The sequence below is a fragment of the Pinus tabuliformis genome, chromosome 4_2 (assembly GCF_031772625.1).
Source record: "Pinus tabuliformis cultivar Carrire ecotype Pingquan chromosome 4_2, CPIR1, whole genome shotgun sequence".
NCBI classification, from domain to species: Eukaryota; Viridiplantae; Streptophyta; class Pinopsida; order Pinales; family Pinaceae; genus Pinus; species Pinus tabuliformis.
The window spans coordinates 664453955-664462548 of record NC_142304.1 but is presented as its reverse complement, the minus strand read 5'-3'; the positions used below and the strand labels follow the sequence as shown (position 1 = coordinate 664462548).

Genomic DNA, 8594 nt, shown 5'->3' with positions numbered 1-8594 from the left:
AAAATGATATGAAATACATAACAAAATACTTGTATTAAAAAATTAATTCTATGGAGAATGATATTACACGGGATTTTGTGGAGGATGATTCGTTAGAAGTGGGTCTGCAGTTGTCGGTATTAAGTTCAATGAATTACATGGCAACCATCTATTGGCAAATGAATTGACGATTCTTTTAATGGTGGCCTTGGCATGCTAGCTGGCCTTCAGAAAAGGAGGACAGTTGGATAGTCTTCATTGACGGCCATGGTCACTGCTCTCCCTTCCCTCTATTTATATGTATATTCTGTACTAAATTAATCTATCCTGACCCACTATTCCCTACGCCACATTGGGTGCTGCTGTGACGTTGTGGGATTTCTCAAACAAAATCGATTCTAATCACTGTTTAATGGTAATTTGATGATGGTGGTGGGGATGGTTCTGTGGGCGTCACGAGCGTTGAAAGCAAGAGAGAGTATGGAATGCTCTAATGGCGGCCTTGCCATTACCCTTTAATGGGGGCAAGCCTGCGTGATTTGCATGTTGTGTGCCTCCGTTACCTTCTAACCTGGCATCACTTCCAAAATTAGCAGTGGCACCTGTTTAGTACTCTGTAATTTTTTTTTTTAAATACTCTGTAATTTTTTTATGGTATTCTTTGATTTTTTTTATATAAATTAGTAAGGAGGATTGCTAGATGACCCATTCCACACCCCACTTTTCTGTTAGTCTGATTACTCTAAACCTTCGGTACATCACCTCTTGTTTCTTTCTATCTGTTTTCTGCAGTTTTTCCGAGAGTTGCCGTGCAAGCACATGCACCTTGACCATGCAATTGGACGCACATAAACATATTCTTTGATTGCTCTGTTTCTTTTCCCTGTTGGGACTTGCTTTCGTTCACTTAAAATCGCTTCTTTCTCATTTGGGTTCTTCTTCTGCTTCTTGCTTAGTCATTTGGGTGCTCTCTAAAATTTCTTATCCTCACTTGTTTTTGGCATCCTTACCTGGGTCCTTCTCGGAATTGTTTGTTTGCACTCGGTTCCTGCTTCAGAATTTATTGCCCTCACTTGGGCTCTGCTCTGAGTTGTGTTTTTTCAATTGGGTTCTGCTTGAAATTCATTCTTCTTGCCTGGCTTCAACTGAGAATTGATTATTTATCCCTATTTGGAGATCCAGCTACGCCTGATCATCCCTTGGTGGCAATCCAAAGCACGGTGTTCTTCACTGTTCGGGAAATTTGTGTATTGCGTTGATATGTTCTAACTTGCAGGGATTTTTAAGGCTTGAAGATCCAAATCCTGTCATAATTGGGTCAGCCTTCTGTTGCAGCACATGAAGAGATTTGTAAGTCTGCTTAAGGTCTCACTCTGCTGAGTTTTGGTGCATTTATTTTAGATCAACGGCAGATAAACTCTATTGATTGATCTTGCAATGCCCAATGTATTAAATGCTTTATTTCTGCTTTAATGTTCTCAATCAACATCTGCATTTGCTGATATTGTTGGTTCTTATGTTTCCCTGCATAGTGCTCTATATAACTCTTATGTGTTCTTCACTACCTCAGACAGAATGTGGGGCGCTGAAAGTTCCTTTTATAAGTAACTGTAATCAATCGAAGTTTCTCTTTTAAGTAGCTATAATCAATGAAAAAATTGGTCTCGGTACGATAATGCTGTATATACTGGATGAACTTACATCATTGACAGTTCTAGGTTTAGATAACAGTTGATTCTGAAACTCTCTGAATGAGATCCTCCTATAGTTCGTGATTAATGTCCATATGGGGTTTGTGAACAAAGCATTCGGAACCCAAATGTATCAGTAATGCAGTCTAGGCCTTCTCTACCTTAACTTGAATTTATTCTCTATGTGCTTTATATTTGAGTAAGAAAGAGTTTTGTGGCATTCAAGTTGCTATCGAGTATGCAACTGATCAGTGTTTTTGTTTTACCCAGAGTATTCAAGTGTTGCTACTAGTTCTCAGCTGCATTGGTCAGGTTGGGCTGGCATTCTTCTACGGAAGACATGAAACAGTCAGGGAGGTCAAGACCTTTGGCTCTCTGTCGGAGCAGCAGGAGGATTGCAAGCATAACAGAGCAATGCCATTGAGGCCTCATAGAGTGTCTATCACTGAATTTGGGGCAGTTGGTGATGGAGTCACTGTTAATACACTCGCCTTTCAAAATGCTATCTTCTACCTTAACACCTTTGCCGATAAGGGTGGAGCACAACTCTTTGTGCCAGCAGGAAAATGGTTGACTGGAAGCTTCAATCTAACAAGTCACCTTACGCTGTACTTGGACACTGGGGCTATAATCCTTGGATCGCAGGTTATTATTTGAAGCATAACCTCTGTATTTTGCGTCAGGTTCACATGGCACCTGATTATTTAATCGTTGTTTTATTTGAAAAAGCGTGTATAGACTAATGCTTAGGGGGTATCATTTTCCAACTAGGCTTTGCCAAGTTCAACCTCTGCAGACCCAAGCCACCTACTGCGCACCCAAAATATTCTCTATGATGCCAATGGTTGCATACTTGTACTGCATTACAGGGAAAGAACTTTGATGTGATGGGGAACTTTGTTTACTATGGTTACATTATCTAGAACTCTGGCAGTCTAGATGTCTTTGAGCTAGATTCTATAGTAGAAAAGAAGAAATATCCTATTTGCAGTTACATCCCTCCTCTTAACAGATAAAATGGTGATATGTTAAATGATCTGTTAGTTCATAAGCTGCTGCGGGGAGCTATTGACAAACAAGAGGAAGTGAATTTCAATTTTCAGTGCCTGAATATCACTGATAGATTGAATTTGATTTCCAATTATTTGAGGATTTTGATTGTATTTGTTATTGCAGGACTCAAAAGATTGGCCAGTCATTAACCCCTTACCCTCATATGGTCGAGGCAGGGAACTGCCAGGTGGAAGGCACAACAGTTTGATACATGGGTACAATTTGACGGATGTTGTAATAACAGGTGTGAATATACTATGGCATGAAGATTTTTCATAAAACTGATCTAGAAAACACGGTGTGCACTGTGCAGTACTTCTCATATGCTGCCTATCCACTTGGAGCAGGTTTCATCTTTTTAATTTATTAAAGAAAAGTGGGCATACAATGCTTTAATTTAGACATTGAAGCAATAGTAGATATAGGAAATATTTTACTCTCTAGATTAAGAATGCTAATCCATTTGTCACTTTCAGGCGATAATGGAACAATTGATGGTCAAGGAGCTGTTTGGTGGGATTGGTTCCGTAATAAAACACTAGATTTCACTCGTCCGCATCTCGTGGAATTGCAGGACTCACAAGATATTATTATTGCAAATTTGACTTTCTTGAACTCGCCTTTTTGGACCATCCACCCGGTATACTGCAGGTCTGTAGCATGAAGCAAGAATATTTTAGATGCTGGTCTAGTCGAATGTGCACTACTGTCAGTGTTCATATATTTTTCATTTGTTTCTTTATCAAATCAGCTATGTGCAAAGATTAGGTAATGATGTTTGAATATTGTTAGTTGATATATTCTATGGTGAATGTACAGTAACGTCCGCATTCAGAATCTTACAATCATCTCTCCTCTTAATTCACCTAACACAGACGGCATTGATCCAGGTAATTCTTTACCTATCGTTTATTAAATTTCGGTTAACATGGGATAGTTTATTTTCTTACAGTAGATGCAAGTTTTGAATCTTTTTCAATGTTCTCATCATTTATGCCATCACCGCACTCATTTTATGGTCACCGTAAAATGGCTTCTAAAATGTGTTTTTCTATGTTGTTGGAATTCGTCATTGTATGTTTGCGCAAACTTTGTGTGTCCTCTTGCTCTTCATACCCCTTGGTAAGGATCTGAACAGAAACATGTTCCTGTCCACCTTATTATGTCCCGTCTTTAAACATCTAGGCAGTATGCCTTGGGTCAACTCTATGCTTCACCACATGATACGTATAGGCAAAACATTTCTTTGAATAACACTATCATCTGATGGTACAAGTCAGTCAGAGTTACAACTTCATCAACAAAATGGAGCAAGGGTTGAAATGTCTCTGAGCAGCATATACTTCACCTTTAATGCCTGAATAAGAATCCCAAATGCTTGAATAATAATGGAGCATTGCCCAACTCCTACCATTATGGCTCTAAAGCACACATGATGCCATTCTCTGCATACAATCAAACATCAAGGATATAGATATTGTCATTGACATCTGCAAGTAAGTCCATCAAGATATGGATTTTAAGCTTTGATGAAAGTATAAATCCTCTCAATGCTGCGGTGATGATCCTTTTGGCGTGGGTAAAAATGGAAATGGCACTGATATGCACATCTCTTTCCAACACTTGCAACAAGCTTATGGCAGTTCTTCACCAAATTTTTTTCTTTCTCGAACCATACGTCTCCATATTGCATGTCCCCCACTTTTTGTTTGTTACTTATTCTTCATTCGTCATTAACAAACTCCATCATGCTGATGATGGCAATTTAGAAATGGAATGAACACAAGGAATGAAGTACATCTGACTGTCTGTATCTCCTGAAGACAAAGGCAGGGTAGTGATGCAAATGCAATGAAATCATGGGCAACAAATGTTTTGTCCTACTTTAGTTTTCAGACTCTGATTGTCTTGCACCCAGTTGTATGATTATAATCCCCAAGCATGCTCATACTTGTGCCCAGTTAAATCAAACATCACAATTGCAAGTACTATTTTCAGCACCTTCGAACAATGAAATTCAAATGGAGCTGGGAAACCAAAGTCAAACTTAATCTTCCTGAGAAATAATATGGTAAGTCTTGAAAACAGTGGAAATCTCAGTCGTGTTGTCCTTCCCTGGCTTGTAATTCTGGTTTACTGTATGGACGTCAGGATGTGGAGGTCATCTTAGGATCTGTGGTTGTTAAAAGTAATTCAATACATAGTGCTTTGCTAAATGATGTTTCTATTATGACGAACTGAACTTGTTGGGACAAGGAAAAGAAACTATCATGTTCCATAATGTTATGACTTCCACCAAAACTTGGATCACAACCCTAAGTTATGAAAGCTCATTAAGTTCCTGATATTATTTTCATCTTCTTTTCTTCTTTTCTTCTTTTCCAGTGCAATTGTATAGTAGATCTTTATCACTGTCTTCCATTGGAAAGTGCTTAGATCTTTGAGAGATTTTGTTCTGATTAATTATTGCTTCTAAATTGAGCATTTGCTATGTTACATTTTTTCTATACTGTTGGATCTATGAGAGTTTAGAGCATGGAAATGCTGGAACAACTATGCAACCTTCCTTTCCCAACTTATGCTTGCTTCATATAACTCTAGCTCTTGCATATTGCCATCTTGGGGGTGTTCGTTTCCCATTTCAAATGACAAGCTGAAGCAGCACAACACCTTATGATTTCAGATCATAAACATAAATTTTTCAAATCATGCCCCATCCACTGTGAATGATTTGCAGTGGTACAATAACTTGGTAATTATATTGAGATTATGATGAAACTCTTATACTGTTGCATTGTTTAGATATAGTTCTAGATAATCCCTTGTTTTCTAACTAATCATGAGGCATGCATTCAGATTCAAGCTCTGATGTGTGCATAGAGGACTGTTACATTAGTTGTGGCGATGATGTCATTTCCATCAAAAGTGGTTGGGATGAGTATGGTATTACTTATGGGCGCCCTAGCTCCAATATTATTATCCGTCGTGTGATTGGACAAACACATACAAGTTCTAGTCTTGCTTTGGGCAGTGAAATGTCTGGCGGCATCAAAGGTGTCCATGCTCAAGATCTTCATATTTTCAACTCAAGGAGAGGCCTGAGAATAAAAACAACCCCAGACAGGGGCAGTTATGTTAAGGATGTCTACATATCCAATGTTATAGTGAAGAATGTGAGTGTTGGTATTGCCTTTTGGGCTTTATGGTGATCATCCTGATGATAGATATGATCCAAATGCTCTTCCAGATATACAAAGGATAACATTTAAGGGCATTGTCGGTGATGAAATCAAAACCGTAGGTTCCGTAGAAGGCATTCAAAATGCTCCCTTCAAATATATTTTCTTATCAATCATTCAGTTCAATGTTACATCAGAGCCTTTCTGGAACTGTTCATACGTGGGAGGATTCTTGGAGTCAGTGTATCCTGAACCATGTACACAACTTCAACCCCAAATCCCTCATGACTCGCTAGTATGTTATCCTTCTTATGTTAGTAGCACATTTAAGGTCATTTAGAATAAAGCCAATTTGTAATCTACCTGTATTTGATTTTGTTCTTTAATGAGTTGTAGATTGATTCAGGAATCCCATTATTTATACATTTTGTGGAGATTTTTGTACTGTGGTCAGTGAAATGGAAGTTTATACCACTCTCAATAGTATTCTAGTTGTCTACCGGCTTTCACAATTATTTTCATTGTTATATCCAATGCTTCCTCCTCCTTGTAACCAATATTGTATAAATGATCTTTATTTCAACTAGATTGTTCTTCCCCTGCTAAGATGAACACTTATGTCCCTATTACCCTACTCAACTTGTACTCTGTAAAGTGCATTGAAGTTCCTGTTACATCTAGTCAATAAAAGGCTAGACATTCATTTTCTTCTCTAAAATTTTTGATCAATGATAACTAGGCTGATCATTGCTCCTATCTGCAGGGACTAGTCAAGGAAAACGAGTTCATATCAGACAATCCATTGGTAATTTTCTTATGTTGGAATCTTTTACTCAATTATTTCTTTTCTGTCATCTTTTAGCAAGAGTTGACAAGCTTGAATATGGTTGTGGAGTCTTGCATATTCATTTGTTTAAGCTGTTCAATTTATTTTCTTTTAAATCAATGTGCTCAATTTTAAGACAGTTTTGTGCCATCATGTACAATTTTCCATAATTTCAAAACCTATAAGGTAATTTTTTTGAAGCATTGTTTGAACTTTCAAGTATGATGAGAAGGGTTAGTTTGCAAACCTAATTTATAGTTAGGATAGAAAGATCCAACAGGAGTAATATCTTTCAAGTTTAGTAGTTGTATTCCACTGCAGAGAAAATTGCATGAAAGATATCATCTCTCACATGATAGCTACGTATGCTACTTCCAACTGTCAAGTATGGAAGATGCACCATATCAAAAGCACTTTTCTTCTCCAAGTTAAAGGCTATAAATGGACTTAAATGCTACTTGGCAGCTTTCTTTCTTTCCCTACATTTAACTCATAGAAGATACCTTCTTTTTGTTTTCAAGGATGATAGACTTCACTCCATGCTCCTAGAATGCCATGCTTTCTAAAAGGTGTGTAATTCACGAGATGCTAATTTAAAATCTTTTGGTGATAGCTGAGCAATGGTAGGTTGTTTAAATTTCCAATTGTTACTATCCTGGATGCTTCTATTGTCATCAGATATTACTATAATATAATTGTATAGCGTGTATGAATCTGGTAAATAAATTATGCCTTTACCTAAAACATAAAAAGACCTTTGAATCCTTTCCAGCATGAAGTTTCTATTCCCTTTGGTGAGAACTTGGGTGCCTATTAAGCATGGAGGTATGTTTGAGCCATGAGCTTCACCAGATCAAAATAAGGTTTTACAGATTTCATGAATGACATGGCCACATGTAGCTTGCACATTGCTTCAAAAAGCACTTTTCTTCTCCAAGTTAAAGGCTATAAATGGACTTAATGCTACTTGCCAGCTTTCTTTCTTTCCTTACTTCTAACTCATAGAAGGTACGTTCTTTTCCTTTTAAAGGAGGATACACTTCACTCCATGCTCCTAGAATGCCATGCTTTCTGAAAGGTGTGTTATTCACGAGAAGCTGACTTAAAATCTTCTTGTGATAACTGAACAATGGTAGGTTTTTAAATTGCCAATTGCTACTGTCCCGGATGCTTCTATTGTCGTCAGATATTACTGTGATAAAATTGTATGGTGTGTAAGAATCTGGTAAATAAATAATGGCTTTACCTAAAATAGAAAAGACCATTGAATCCTTTCAAGCATGAAGTTTCTGTTCCCTCTGGTGAGAACCTGGGTGCTTATTAAGCATGGAGTTATGTTTGAGCCACGAGCTTCACCAGATCAAAACAAGGTTTTACAGATTTCATGAATGACATGGGCAAATGTAGCTTGCACATTGCTTCAAAAAATTAGAAACAATCAGGTCTGCTGAACATAGCTAAAGTTAAAGAAAAAATGAAAAACCTTTGATTCCTGCACATCTAAAATGCAGGGGACATGAGATAAAGCTTCTTCTTCCTTGAATTTTTATAAATGCTGTGTCAAGTATGACTTTTATGACTTGATACCAAGAGATTTTAAGAAGCAAAATGAGAATAAGGCCTCTAGCTTTAAGACCCTTCCAATACCGTACCTCTGGCAATTGTGTGGCTTAATTATTCAAGTTATCCTTATGATGAGGTTGGTGAGAATTCATATATACGGAAGTTAATAATAAATGGCAATGGAAATATATTGGTTTGGCAATAATTTCCCTCAGTGTAGAGTTCTGGACTTATATCTGAGGTGTTACTGTGTATGCATGTGAATGAATAGGTGAAGAAATTTAACTATTCTATGTTTTGGTT

General features: G+C 37.4%; 1 pseudogene across 1 annotated transcript; it reads left to right on the top strand.

Annotated features, from left to right (window-relative positions):
- The first annotated feature begins 285 nt into the window (after positions 1-285).
- On the top strand, positions 286-6242 carry LOC149171164 (putative polygalacturonase; annotated as a pseudogene). Its single transcript, XR_016259228.1, has 6 exons — positions 286-1329; positions 1941-2315; positions 2847-2967; positions 3200-3374; positions 3543-3613; positions 5580-6242. The product of XR_016259228.1 is annotated as a putative polygalacturonase (transcript).
- The last annotated feature ends 2352 nt before the right edge of the window (positions 6243-8594 follow it).